At 37.2% G+C, this 13,623-nt stretch overlaps 1 protein-coding gene and 1 long non-coding RNA gene across 2 annotated transcripts in view; one reads left to right on the top strand and one right to left on the bottom strand.

Moving 5' to 3' along the window:
• LOC120436365 (inactive N-acetylated-alpha-linked acidic dipeptidase-like protein 2) overlaps nt 1–13,623 on the bottom strand; it is a 483,232-nt gene that overhangs the window by 404,923 nt on the left and 64,686 nt on the right. The gene's annotated exons all lie outside the window — the stretch shown is intronic.
• LOC120436367 overlaps nt 1–13,623 on the top strand; it is a 28,721-nt gene that overhangs the window by 5,138 nt on the left and 9,960 nt on the right. The window contains exon 2 of the long non-coding RNA XR_005610358.1: nt 10,996–11,089. This is a non-coding gene — a long non-coding RNA (uncharacterized LOC120436367). The remainder of the gene's footprint in view (nt 1–10,995; nt 11,090–13,623) is intronic.

Here is a 13,623-nt window from a genome sequence, read left to right as displayed (position 1 = left end):
AAAAACATAGTATAGGTATTCCAATATAAAACAAACTTTTTGAAAGCAGTCGAATTGCAATATCGTAGACATCTAGAATCTCAAAAAACACATCTTATAACATTTCACCAAACAAACAAATACCAAAACTAAGGAAAATGTTTTCTCACATCTAGTTTTAGTTTTTTGTTTTAGCTAACTATAATAACATTGCAAGAAGAGGCTCAGACTGGATCCCTGATGTGTTGGCTTGAACTGATACCTTAAACCCGTTTGTAACACCTGTTACAGATGCCACGAACCTACTGTCCTCATGTCCTGCACCACCCTCTCATACTTCTCTGCCGGTCCTAACTTCCTCCTATAATACCACAGTTCCTCTAATCGCACCCTATCACACTTTAATCCCTGTAGTTACTACAGCTCTGCACAAGAGCAAGAATAAGAGCAAAAATATGTTTTTCATACGTTTTTGCACATTTGATATAATCAGTGGGGAGGAACTAATATATGAGCAAACAGAGTACAAGAATGACAAGCAGCATATGGTGCAGCCAGCCAGAAATGAAACTGTGGACCCTGGGCATTTGGACCTAAGTTTTATGCTTTTTAACCAACTGTGTGTTTTTGTTTTTGTTTGTTTGTTTTGTCAAAAGCTAAAAAATTACTTGTTATAGTAAATGGTAAAGATAACTGCACCAATGCAGCCTGGAGCAGCCGTAGGGGCCAGTGTTCTCCTAAGAAATGGGTTGAGTAATTAATGTTAGAGCTAATGATTTTGATAAGTAATGCAACACCAATGATACTGCAACCATGACTTTACAGAAGGTTGTTTTTGCACAATGTTAGTCATCAGTATATAAGTTAGAGGATAGAACGAGTAATCAAAAGAAATATATAAATAATGTTAAACCAATATATACAGTGATTATTCAATCCTCATACTTTGGCCCCTTGGCATTGCATGTCTTTTTCCATTGTGTCCCTTTTGCAGTGAAACTGTCATCGGGTTCTCTCTGAATCAATATGCTTGTCTTTAATAGGCCTTTCATTAGCAACTAATCAATAACCTACCAGCAAAGGACAGCCACTCAGTGTACAAACTTCCACAATGTTTTAGCAAGACAAAAGGTGGAGAGTTCTCAGAAGAGGTGACAACAATACATTAAAAACATTTGCGACTGAATTACCATGTCTAATATAAAAACACTTTTTAGAGATAATTAGACTAAAGATAGATTTCACAGATATGCCGGAAAAGGGTGGAGTCCCCGACCCAGAGTGGCTTTTTGGAAGAGGGCATGCATACAACAAGGTAAAAACCTGGGGAAGAAAATGGCAATTTATAGTTAGAACCAGGTCAAAGAGCATTAACAGACCAAGACCAAAGTGTGTAAATGTTTACTCTCAGATAAGAACCACCATGGAGACTTGCCATGTTCAACGTGATTGTTTAAGGTACCCTTTGTTTAACTGATGGATGTTTTTAATTTTTATTCTGCTTTTTTTAATATGGCTCCTAAAGAGCCATTTGGCTCAGAGGATTGTTATAAACTGCACATAAGTTCAAATTAAGTTATCAAGAGTGTTGAAAGAGGGCCAACTCTTTTCTGTTGTGGTCTACTTGTTAACAAAATGAAATGCTGAGAGCCGTAGATAAGTGTGCCCTAATTGTTTAACAGTTGTCATATCTCGTATTCATAAATCTCATATGAAAGGATCAAGTGGCCTTGGATAATTTAAGAAGTGTAAATACTGCAAGGTTTATATCTATGACTTCCTGTGAAGTCCAGTCTGAACATTCAATTTTTACTTTGAATGATCTTTACAGTATAATATAGTTGCAATATTTTGTATAATATTTTTTTTTAAAAAGTAAATCATTTCACTTTATATCTGGGACATACATTTTTAACATTAAAATTCTATCAAATGTACAACACTTGTTCACGTTAAACATAAAAACACATGTCACAGACATATAATCAACTAGTATGTGGTTATTATATCATTTTATTAACTGCACATTTTTTTGCACATAAAGTAACATACTAAAAGCAAATAGTAACAATATTTTTGTGTAATTTTTAGTCTGATATTTTGCATTACATCTGTGTTTGACCATACTATCAAGTATTTTAAATATTTTTTCACATTTAATAAATTTTATGTAACACAAAAATACACAGGAGCTCATGTAAATTACAGCTAAGGAGAAGTTTTTATTATTATTGAAAAGTACAATATTTTAATGGTAAATTTTTATTATTTTATGGTATTTTTTCTGGTGTGTCAGCTGCGGGAATATTACTTCTTAAAAATTATTATAGTGCAGCAAATGGCTGGTAATAAACAGAAGCTGAATATCCATTTAATGAGATTTTAAATGAAGAGTAGTTGATACTTTTTCTTATATTTAAGCCAAGTTTTGAATGTTTTGTGCAGTTGAAGTAGAAGAAGTTGAATCTGAACATAAACAAAGAGAAGGAAATACGAGTCTGGATGGCTTGGAAGTCTGAGTACTATGATTAGGGTTTCACGTAAATATGCTAATTAAAATGAGTTTGAGGGACATTTAGAATTTATACAGTTATTTTTCCCTCAGAGGTTACTTCTTCCAGTGTGCCAGTGTTATTTGTGCAACTATGCTTTGTGCTGCTGCGCATTACAGGCACTCGAGGCAACTGTTTTGATTTTATGTTATGTATAAGTAAAACTGAATTGATTTGAGTTCCTTGACAAGAGGCTGTCACACTATACGGTGAAACATTAATTCTTAAAAAAAAAAAAAAAGCCATTTTGACGTTGTTGTTTGATTTGTTTTTCTTTTCTTTGTTCTGATGACCTTTTCCCATTTAAACCAATGCTTACTGGAAAATTACAAGATAATCACCAATAACTATTTTGGACTACCTCAAGGTTTCACAGACAAATGCTAAAATGTATTTTAATCATTCTTTTTTTTCTGTCATATTGTAGATTGCATTAGCTGGGCAATGACATATTTCATATTGCAGTTTAATTGCATTACTTTAACAATAGCCAGTGTTTTTCCACTATAACGAGCACCAACTACTAAGAACTGATGGTTGCTAGGTACCAAGTGTAAAATTATTTAGATGGTGTTTTTGCAGTTTTATTTTATAAATGTAGCCTTTTTATGGCTATCAAGAATATCAGGAAATGCAAGAAATGACTAAATGCAAAATGATCTATAAAAAAAGAGAGAGAGAAAAATGGGAAAAACCTATTATGGACAAGAAGTCTTGCTGCCAAGCACGCTGTGAACTGCCAGGACTGGAGGAGTCTGGTTTCTCATTTATATGACACTAGACAAGATACTCACACTTTATAATTAAATCATGGGGCAAATTCAACAGATCTGCTTCAATCTTCAATCCAGAATGTCTCAAGACGTCAAGATTTCAGTCCAAAAGTCAACACAAATTAAATTTATAAAAGCAGACATTGGTTTATGTCCATAAAAAGCTAAGCTAAAAAGGAGTGATGATGAGTTGTGGTCACACTGCCAAGTCATCCACGAATAGCCAACAGTGGAGGAGGCTTGTCTGTCCTTATATGCCATTAGGCATGAAGATGATAATTTTCTAAGTATAAGACTACATACTGGGCCAAAAGTGGGGGAGGCTTTAATTTTCCTGCCTCATCCATCCATAGGCATGAAGGACATGTAACCAAATTAGTCTGTAAACTCCTCTTTCACTGTGGTCTTACTGGCAGGAATTACATTTTAATGTCATTTGAAACAGTTTAACACCCCACACCAGTCAGGAGTTATTGGACACTCTGTCTTATAGTGTAATTACATTTTTGGAGGTGTGCTGGTAAAATTAGCAAACACTGAGTGCGTGTCTGTAAATAGAATAATAATTTCAGCCTTCCACCTTATTAGAAATGACTTCACTAATCACAAATATACTAGATCTTGATAGCTTTAATTAAACACATCTACATTTTAAAGTAAAATGTGAAACTGTCTGACCTTTCTAGTGCACCTGACTTTAAGAGTCCCATTACAATCCGAGTGCTGCTAATTAACAAGCCGATTAAACACTTTTTAGATTAATTACAGTGGGAGTTGTTCACTGACGTCTGCCATCTCATTCCCTAGAGGAGAGTGCTCCAGCCATCTTAACCATGGTTTTCACTCTCTTCTGTCAGACTATTTTACAAAGTATAGAGATCCAAAGAACAGACAAAACTCATAATGAAATATAACACAAAAGAAGACAATATTTTCAGACACTGTCCTTCATTAAATTCAATCAGACAACCATCACATGAGACCCTATCAGCAGGCACTTGGCGACACCAGGAGGGAAAAACTCCCTGTTAACATGAAGAAACCTCTGAAAGGATACCTCAAGGCAGATTTGGGATGCATTGGAGAGGTTATGTCGCTTGGCTAGCCCAGGAACCCCTTGGTGTCCTCCCAGAGGTGGAGGTAGAGGTAGAGGCTCGGGGAAGATAAGTCTGGTCAACCCCACTTAGACTGATGCATATATTATGCAGCAAGGGAAAAATGACAGAAAATTGATAGATGGATAATATTTTAAAGCTCATTAAGCCTTGTTGCTCCCCTGTTAATATAAATAGTAAAGAAAAGTGACAAACCCTGTAGTACACTCTATATCATAACAGCAAGTCAAGTTTAAAATTAGAAGGCATCAAAGACATTTATTTTATAGATTGTAGCGTATTCTCACATTATGAGCCACTTAAAACCTGAAAATAATATGATATTTTTAGCAAATGTTTATTACAGTGGTCCCTCGCTATAACGCAGTTCACTTTTCATGGCCTCGCTGTTTCGCAGATTTTTTTGGTGCAATTTTGCATGCTTTTTTACATTTTTTTTTTTTTTTTTTACAGCGCATTGTGTTCTGCGTCTTGATTGGCTGTAGAACATGTCAATCAATCTCGTGCCGTGTCTCCTGTACAGTACAGAATGCGTTCAGCTTGTCAAATTTACATAAATCTTCGATCGCTAGCAGTTTGCTGTACTATATGTTTGTAAGTTTTCTCCCCAACAAACAACAATGTCGATGAAACGTTTTGCACCATCAAAAGCACCCAGAAGGTAGAGGAAGATGCTAACCATCGCACAAAAAGTTGGACTTCTGGACATGCTAAAGGAAGGTAGAAGTTACCGTATTTTTCGGCCCATAAGGGACACCGGATTATGCGAAACAAAACAGTCAGATAAGTCAAACTTTACTCAACTCATTCTTCTTGCTTCCTCTACTTCCGTACCATTGATTCATTAATGTTGAATTCTCTGGTAGCTGCTCTATTCCCATGTTCTGGACCTGAAAACAGGGTTTGATCTTTGGTTTCATTCTATAATACTGGACTTATTTTTCTACGAAGGTTTGAACTTTGAGAGTGTTTAAACAAGAGAGAAAAGTGAGAAAATGTTCATGCCTGTCTGAGAAAAGTGTATAAAGTATGTAGTGAGGGGTTTTACAGCCTTTAAACATCTATAACAATTGTAAAAAATAAAGTTCGCTACTTCACGGATTTTACCTATCGCAGGTTATTTTTAGAACGTACCTCCCGCGATAAACGAGGGACCACTGTATTTCAAAAATCACTAGTTTTGTATTTGAATGGTTGTGGTAGAAGCACTTAACGTCATTTTAACTTTGCATTTTATATGCTAATTTAACCAAATGCATATTTTAGACACTAATATGGTTTATGAAAGTCTACTCTTTCCTTGTTAGTTGTGTACAAGTATTAAGTAGCAAAATAAAATGCACTGAAATGTGTTTGGTGAAGGTACTGTTTTTTGAAACTGTACGAACTGTACAACATTTTCTTCCCTATACTTTTAACACAACAGCTAACTGTTTATATCATGAGTTATTTGAACTTGATTTATTATGCTTCTTTTAACTAAATATGTAAGATGATACTTGCATTTTGTATCCTTCTCTGTAAAAGTGCCTACAAGTGAAAGGTAATGGACACCGGCTAGGTAATTCAATTAGATTAACCAACCTATTCACATTTCTGGTGTCTATGATATACACCAAATGACCTTCGGTGTCAGTGCAATGACACAGTGGAAATAACTGCAGAAAAGCTCCTGTTTAAATGACAGAAAGAAACTATTTGAGAAAGCAGGAAGGATGACGGTGATGTAAATCACCATCTACAAACCAGGAAACTGCAATTGGGCCCTATGTGAGAGCTTTGTTTTCAATAATATAATGCAATGTTGAGACACAGACGCAACAAAACTGCTGTAAAATCACAGAGTGGCAGAGTGTAGCATGTAACGTGTGCAGCTAAGTAGGTACAGTTTCGATAGATTTATTTCTTGGCATGTGTGTTTGTATGTCTGTCTGCATTATCAATTTTTTCTCCACATTATGATAGACAGCAAATGTTTTCAAGGCTGATACTCATTACATACAAGTCCCTCATTGGTAAGAGAAGTCATCTCAGCCATCAGAAAAACAAAACAAAACTGTGCACTGCTGCCTAGTATCCTTAGACCACATTCCTATACTGTATCCAAAATCGTTCATCTGAGGTGAATCAATAGCTCAGTTAACAGTGCAGGACTGAGTTCAGTGATAGTGCTCCTGGGAGAGTGGAGACACAGGGACACATTCAGCATGGAACAGCTTATCACCATTAAAGGCTTACAAGAGAAAAGTAGAGAAACAGGACATAGAGGAGGAGAGGCAGAGTGGAAAAGAGAGACAGAGTCAGAAAAAAAAAAGAAAGATTCAGACAATAGGAGAAAGTTACAATAGAGCATCTGTTCTGGTGCTGCATAGCAAGAAAGAACCGAGACTGCATCAGGCAGACAGTATTGGTATTATTATATAGGCACTATTAAACTGCCATGGAAAATTTCTATGAAAATCCATCACTTTTCATGACAGAGAAATTAGAACATATTACTTTCTGTACTATTACTGGGGAAAAAATCTGATGCCATGAAGAAAATATGTCTATTTTGCATTTGTTTAACAATTAGAATGGAAAAAAAAAATGATCAGAAATTATATTAGCTTAAAATGTTTAAAGAAAAATTACAGTAGATTATGATAATAGTGTATCATGCCAGCTATGGTCTATATGTATGGTCTTTAACAACAAAATAAAAAAGAATAATAATTGAAAAAAATATAAGATAAAACTGCAAAACCAGCCCACAGTTATTTCCAGTCACAGCCATGAATTCCTTCATGAATTCAGGCCCTGCAGTTTTTGTGTCTGACAGCTATAAACTTGTTTGTTTTGTAGGCAAAAAGAAATCTAACAAGGGTTGTGTATAGATTGCTAGTGACTGATTATGCACTTTGCTGATTCATCCCAAACAATGAAAATTACACCCCCTGTAGGTCAAGTACCGGACTGGGCAGCCAATAGAAAACCAGTCAGCTCGGTCAGCATTGATCTTGGTCAGAATCTGCCTTAACTGACGAGGTTGCTAATGCTCTTGGTCTACAGGGACCAAAACTGTGGAAATGAGAAAAGCTTAAATTTTTGCAGTGTATGCATAATCACTCAAATAATCCAGATGCAGTGTAATTTTATAACGAGTTCTTAAGTCTTTGATACCCTGCCCCAATTCTCGGATGTGGCTGCAAAGGGTTTATTTTGACTGCCAGCCAGAGTCGTAGATCATGGGAAACCTAGCCTCTGTCTTATGGTAATGATAAAGGTTCAAAGGTAAAGTGGGAGGAGCTTTGTGAAGTCCAAAGGAGTAAAGTCAAATGACAGACAGGCAAAACAACAACAAAAATAATTAATAATATGCAATAAAAGATGCATCATAAAACAAAACAGTAAAATCTGCATTGGTACCACATGAACAATAACAACATATGTGGACTTTGTACTGGTCCTTTGTGTAAAAGAGTTAGTTGAACCAAGGGACAAATTGTTAAATTTACAAGGTGATCTACATTCCAACAACTTAGGTTTGGTCACCTTTGGCTTTTGACAATGATGAAATAATGAGACAAAAATTAACTTGACAACTAGAGGAAGTTTGGACTAGAACCTCTCTTTCTTTGAATCAAAAGTTGAGTTTTTACAGGAGGGTTATGCATTTCTGCCACATATCTGGCCTGGATAAGTGGCAGAAAGTAGAGGGTTTTCGACCAGCTGTTTGTGTTATATTGCCTACTTTTTGTCTTTCTTTTATCCCCATCTCTGGAATGTCTGAGTTAGTTCTGTGAAATGAATCTTACAACAGAAAAGTTGGACTTAAATTTAAAACATATGTTGTTTGATTGGTCACCAAAGATAAATCACTTTGATGCTAAATTAGGAGTGTTATCAGAGAGTGCAGAGAGGAATGTGACTGCTGAAACACCATTTATTTAATTCTAGCTGCTCAGCCAGTGGGAAGCAGCTCTGCTTTGAAATTCAATATTCAAAAGCTGTCCAAGAATAACAGCAGTGATTGTGTTAAATTTGAAGAGAAAATATAATGTGGAGAGATCATCTTGCTTATTGAGCATGCCTGCCATTAATCTGACTTGACTGCAACCTCGATCCCAGAGCACACCATTTAATGTGAAATGACAAAATATTACAACCAGCTCTTAAATGCAGGCAATCTTCCACAGTGCAGCTCACAACCTTCGCATGCCTGGAGCTTTCAGATTAACCCAGATTTAGATTACATGGAAAAAAATGCACAAGAAAAAGTTTGGATACCCCTAGTAGAATTTGTGTTTAGTGGGAAGAAGATAAACTGAACTCTAAAAGCCAACTTAAAAATGAAAGATTCTTTTCAACATTTTATGAATGATTAGTGTATTACTTTTGTTTTTTACAATTTAGCTGTTTAAAAAAAGTATCAAAAGTTTGGAAGTTTCTCAGTGTTTGAAACTAGTCTTTGACCCTAATGAGGTTGACAGAGTTATGGCTTTTCACAATCATTAAGGCAAATTTTGAAGTTTTATAAGTTCTCTGATTACTCAAACAGTCTCAACAGGACTGCTAAGCAGCTGTCTTGCACTCATCAACTGTTTTTAAAATAACAGATGCAACAAAACAAGACAATAGTTTTTGGTGAAAGCAACAGGTTTTATATTCTAATTTTTTGTCCCTTAGTTCATATTGTTAAGAAATTCCATTTAACCAGAAGTGTGAATGTAAAAATAAGGTATAAAAATCTGCTCATATATTTATTGGCCCTCATTCATTCTGCATCTGATCCCAAACCATCTCCATTGGGTTTAGGTCAGGTGACTGTGGAGGCCAGGCCATCTGGTGCAGCACTCCATCACTCTCCAGCCTGGAGGTGTGTTTGGGGTCATTGTCCTGTTGAGAAATAAATGATGGTCCAACTAAACGCAAACCGGATGGGATGGCATGTCACTACAGGATGCTGTGGTAGCCATGCTGGTTCAGTGTGCCTTCAATTTTGAATAAATCTCCAACAGTGTCACCAGCAAAGCACCCCCACACCCTCACACCTCCTCCTCCATGCTTACTGTGGGAACCATGCACGTAGAGACCATCCGTTCACCTTTTCTGCATCACAAAAAGACACGGTGGGTGGAACCAAAGATCTCAACTTTGGACTCATCAGACCAAAGTACAGATTTCCACTGGTCTAATTTCCATTCCTTGTGTCTCTTGGCCCAAACAAATCTCTTCTGCTTGTTGCTTTTCCTTAGTGGTGTTTTCTTAGCAGCTATATGACCATAAAGGCCTGATTCACACAGTCTCCTCTGAACAGTTGATGTAGAGCTCTGTGTGGTATTTATCTGGGCTCTAATCTCAGGTGCTGTTAAATTGGGATTTCTGAGGCTGGTGACATGGATAAATTTGTCCTCAGCAGCAGAGGTGACTCTTGGTCTTCCTTTCCTCGGGCGGTCCTCATGTGAGCCAGTTTCATTGTAGCGCTTGATGGTTTTTGGGACTGCCCTTGGGGACGCATTCAAAGTTATAGCAATTATAGTTTTGTTTGCCGACCATAGCAACATCATGAAGCTCAGAGAGAGAAGGCCAAGGGTTTGCAGTGCCTTGAACAAAGCAAAGGATGGCTACTTATAGGAATCTAAAATATAAAACATATTTAGAGCTATTCATCAATTTTTTCTTTGCTACATAATTCCTTATATCTTGCTTCATATTTTTGATGTCTTCAGTATGTATCTACAATGTAGAAAGTAGTAAAAATAAAGCAAAAAAATTAAATGAGAAGGGGTGCTCCAACTTTTGACTGGTAGTGTACATATATATTTATGTATATTCCTTCATGCTTACCATAAAAATGAACTTTATGCATATTGGGGCCAGCTCCTATGGCCAAACAAAGAATGCTATGAGTAAATATATATTTAGAGATAAAATGGCTGCAGAATATTTTGAAAAGAACGCCTCACTCGTTAAGCATGAGGTTGGATCCTCCTTTGGGCTTGTGCTGGAACCAGCGGAAGGGCAAAATTTCACCGATACAGAGGAAAATAGATTCAATTAAATACTAGCAAACTCAGGAATGAAACAGCGAAGCATATGTGAAACTTGAAAGTTGAAGATGAAAGGAAAATGGTTTCTACAATAGGATAATGATCTGCAAAAAGCCTCAGAACCAAACATCAACTACCTCAAGTGGTAGAACCAGGGGTTAAAGTGGGCCGGAACGATCTGGAACAGTGTTACCGCACCTTCCGTTAATGAGCAATTAAATCTGATAGGCAGGTTAATGCATATTACTGTCAAATTAGTTATAGTTTCATGTGCTGCAGCCTAGTGTTGCTCCCAGGGATGGCATGGAGATACTTGCTCTGTAATGATAAAATTATGACACTCTTCAGCCATGCTTATACCTTCAACACATCCAATTTTCTTGTCATCCTTTTGATATATTCACGTACATTATGAATAAACCTACACCTAGCACTACAGAAGAGACAGGCATATAAACAGAGTAATTGCAAACTGTGCATTTCTGCACAGTTTGTCACACAATGTATCTGGTAGCTAATGCTAATGTTTTTCTATGTTTCCAAGGGAGATGAAAAAAAAAGCTAATCTGTGGCACAGAGATGGACAAAGATGTAAGAAAGACCAGACACAGGACTAAGATGAGAGATTATTTTTAAAGGTAAGACCTGTTAGCCAAGTGAAATTTGAAAAACTGGAACACTGTATTTTAAGAGTTTTCAACTGGAAAAGTTGATGTGTTGCTGATTTATATAATTAAAATTACTATATTAATTTTTATAATTATATTTAAAGTGTTGCTGCTGATTAGATCCACACAACAGACTATGCTTTTGATACTAGATTTATACTGTCTAGCGGTAGGAACTCATCCATGAAGCATTGTGAAACATTTACTTATTTTGTTGAATTCAGTTGGCTAAATCCACAGAGAGCGATGAATATGAATATCCGTACAAGTGACCTTTTCAAAGCCTGTACACAAAGAAAAATATACTGTAGCTCACAAAACAAAATATAAATAAAATATTGCATGTAAAGTAATTATTTTCCATAAGCTGCACACCTGCTCTCAGGTTTCAGCACCTGCCTGCATAGTAGCCTATGGTTTTGACTAATGGTCCAACAGCAAACAGATCCCAGACATTAATTTAATCAAAGTTCAAATAGGACCAGTACATGCAAAATAGTAGAAAAAACTCTCAGCGCTAGACATTTAATAGGTATTTAAGAATGTGACAAACTGAATAATGTTACTGAAGAAAAACTATCCATCCATCCATTTTCTTCTGCTTATCCAGGGCCGGGTTTTGGGGGCACTAGCCTAAGCAAGGACACCCAGACCTCCCTTTCCTTGCCTATCAGTCCTCACTGTCTGCAATGTTGCCTTCTGGTAGTGCAATCCCCTCAGTTCTGACTACCTTCGCTCTCTTTGTTACCATCCAACTACACATCCCAATCTCATTGCTTTAGATCCTAGGTGTGTATCATTGAATCGATGTCTCGTTCACCCCTGGCGTACAGCTTCATATCATCCATGTACAGAGAGTGGCTGACGACACACCATTCCAAAATCGGTATTCGTAGCCAGTCTTGTTGATGATCTGACTGAGGAGGTTCAGGCCTATGCAGAACAACAGTGGGGACAGAGCATCACCTTTGTAAATCTTGAGGGTTGAAGTTGGCCTCTAGTGTTTTTTGCCACATTCCCATCAAATTCTTAATGAAGGCTCTTAGGGTCCCTGTTGATCTTGTATAGTTCTAGGCATTTCTGGATTCATTCCCAATTCCCTTCTGGGCCCTACTCAAACCATACTAAACCATATGCCTGTTCATCTTCCCTGATATGATGCCTGACAGGAGCTTCCATGAGGTGTTGAGGCAGGTTATTATCTGGTCGTTAGGTAGGACAGGTCCCTTCTTTGGATTCTTGGGGATCTGGACTGTCCAGCCTTTAGTTAACTATGCTCAATGCATGTCATCCATTAGCATCTGGTTCATTTGCTGAAAGATGTTCTTGGAATTCAGTTAGCTTCTGTAGCCAGTAGGTGTGAAACATATCAGGGCCTGATGCTGTCCAATTCATTAAGCTTGAGACCCTTTCTTTGATTCTTGTTCAGGGAGGTTGCGGTCTGCTAGTCTGTGTTGCATCCTTCTCCTGCTCTTATTGCTCCATCTCCGACCTTGGTGGGGATGTTCTCATATTATTCTCCTGCCACTGAGAATACACCTCGGATGGTTCAGTGGAGAACAGCTGGTTTATTGTCCTGGCTCCTATCTCTCTGGTTAGCTTCTTCTTCTTGGTTAGCCAAAGGTGTGAGTCTTGGCTTGGCAGTTTCTAAGGCCTCAGGTAGGCCTCAGCTTGCTGTGCTTCTTAGGCCCCCTTTCTAATATGTTACTGCAGATATTAGTCTGACAGACAGACAGACAGAAATAGGTTTTACATCCACAGCACTACTTACTGGTCAGCAAACAAAACTGAGCACAAGCTGAAGTGAGACACAAATTAAAATATGCATTATGAAGCTACCTTGTCTGAAGTCTATGCTCAGTGTAGACAGACCAGATAAAAAGGTAGCATTCCTATTAACTTTTATTTTTATTAGAATCTGACCTTTCAGTTTCTTACACTTACCTTTTGCTTTAAAGAAAGACCACTGTAATACTTACGGCTGGCCATTACAGTAGCTGATTGCTATGTAGTTACTAATATTACCTCCACAAATGAGCTGACATTTAACACTTTTCCTTATGGAAAGAACACATCTCTGGACTCCTCCAAAATATTCAAGTCTTATGTGTAAAGTGCAACTGACATCAGTGTCTGCAATCCGATCCAGTCCTAGGTTTACAAAAACACATGCAATAAACACTTACAGTTAAAGATTACGATTCGTAATTTGTTGCAGACAGAACTTTATCAGAACCCTGATGACAGGATTTCAGCACTATGAACTGAAATCCTGCAGCCTCCCAACAGTTTGGATGGATATTGCTGAGTTGTTGCAAGTCCAGTTACAACAGAGGTATCATGTTGGTGACATGGTGCTCAAAAATTTTGGCAATGCCAAAAGCAAACGGCCAAACTGTAATAGCTAACTAACAATAAAATACAGAGAAAACAACAGCAGATTGTAGGGATACACTACACTTTACAGCACTGCTAAACCCCCATCATAAAGCTACTAAATTAAT

This window comes from Oreochromis aureus, linkage group 23 (genome assembly GCF_013358895.1).
Source record: "Oreochromis aureus strain Israel breed Guangdong linkage group 23, ZZ_aureus, whole genome shotgun sequence".
Taxonomy (NCBI): Eukaryota; Metazoa; Chordata; class Actinopteri; order Cichliformes; family Cichlidae; genus Oreochromis; species Oreochromis aureus.
The sequence above is the reverse complement of the archived record's forward strand: the minus strand, read 5'-3'. Positions and strand labels throughout refer to the sequence as shown.